Source organism: Pseudophryne corroboree, chromosome 6, assembly GCF_028390025.1.
Source record: "Pseudophryne corroboree isolate aPseCor3 chromosome 6, aPseCor3.hap2, whole genome shotgun sequence".
NCBI lineage: Eukaryota > Metazoa > Chordata > Amphibia > Anura > Myobatrachidae > Pseudophryne > Pseudophryne corroboree.
Genome location: NC_086449.1, coordinates 822819746 through 822821355, shown reverse-complemented (window position 1 = coordinate 822821355; position 1610 = coordinate 822819746).

Sequence of the window (1610 nt, the reverse complement as noted above, 5' to 3'; positions counted from 1 at the left end):
GGTGACGCTGCTGCAGTAGCTCTCTCTATAGGAAGGAGTTGGCAGGTGACAATGCTGCAGTAGCTCTCTCTATAGGAAGGAGTTGGCAGGTGACGCTGCTGCAGTAGCTCTCTCTATAGGAAGGAGTTGGCAGGTGACAATGCTGCAGTAGCTCTCTCTATAGGAAGGAGTTGGCAGGTGACGCTGCTGCAGTAGCTCTCTCTATAGGAAGGAGTTGGTAGGTGACGCTGCTGCAGTAGCTCTCTTTATAGGAAGGAGTTGGCAGGTGACACTGCCGCAGTAGCTCTCTCTATAGGAAGGAGTTGGCAGGTGACGCTGCTGCAGTAGCTCTCTCTATAGGAAGGAGTTGGCAGGTGACGCTGCTGCAGTAGCTCTCTTTATAGGAAGGAGTTGGCAGGTGACACTGCCGCAGTAGCTCTCTCTAAAGGAAGGAGTTGGCAGGTGACACTGCTGCAGTAGCTCTCTCTATAGGAAGGAGTTGGCAGGTGACACTGCTGCAGTAGCTCTCTCTATAGGAAGGAGTTGGCAGGTGACAATGCTGCAGTAGCTCTCTCTATAGGAAGGAGTTGGCAGGTGACGCTGCTGCAGTAGCCCTCTCTATAGGAAGGAGTTGGCAGGTGACGCTGCTGCAGTAGCTCTCTCTATAGGAAGGAGTTGGCAGGTGACGCTGCTGCAGTAGCTCTCTCTATAGGAAGGAGTTGGCAGGTGACACTGATGCAGTAGCTTTCTCTATAGGAAGGAGTTGGCAGGTGACACTGCTGCAGTAGCTCTCTCTATAGGAAGGAGTTGGCAGGTGACACTGATGCAGTAGCTCTCTCTATAGGAAGGAGTTGGCAGGTGACGCTGCTGCAGTAGCTCTCTCTATAGGAAGGAGTTGGCAGGTGACGCTGCTGCAGTAGCTCTCTCTATAGGAAGGAGTTGGCAGGTGACACTGCTGCAGTAGCTCTCTCTATAGGAAGGAGTTGGCAGGTGACACTGATGCAGTAGCTCTCTCTATAGGAAGGAGTTGGCAGGTGACACTGCTGCAGTAGCTCTCTCTATAGGAAGGAGTTGGCAGGTGACACTGCTGCAGTAGCTCTCTCTATAGGAAGGAGTTGGCAGGTGACACTGCTGCAGTAGCTCTCTCTATAGGAAGGAGTTGGCAGGTGACACTGCTGCAGTAGCTCTCTCTATAGGAAGGAGTTGGTAGGTGACGCTGCTGCAGTAGCTCTCTCTATAGGAAGGAGTTGGCAGGTGACGCTGCTGCAGTAGCTCTCTCTATAGGAAGGAGTTGGCAGGTGACGCTGCTGCAGTAGCTCTCTTTATAGGAAGGAGTTGGAAGGTGACACTGCCGCAGTAGCTCTCTCTATAGGAAGGAGTTGGCAGGTGAAGCTGCTGCAGTAGCTCTCTCTATAGGAAGGAGTTGGCAGGTGACGCTGCTGCAGTAGCTCTCTCTATAGGAAGGAGTTGGCAGGTGACACTGCTGCAGTAGCTCTCTCTATAGGAAGGAGTTGGCAGGTGACGCTGCTGCAGTAGCTCTCTCTATAGGAAGGAGTTGGCAGGTGACAATGCTGCAGTAGCTCTCTCTATAGGAAGGAGTTGGCAGGTGACACTGCTGCAGTAGCTCTCTC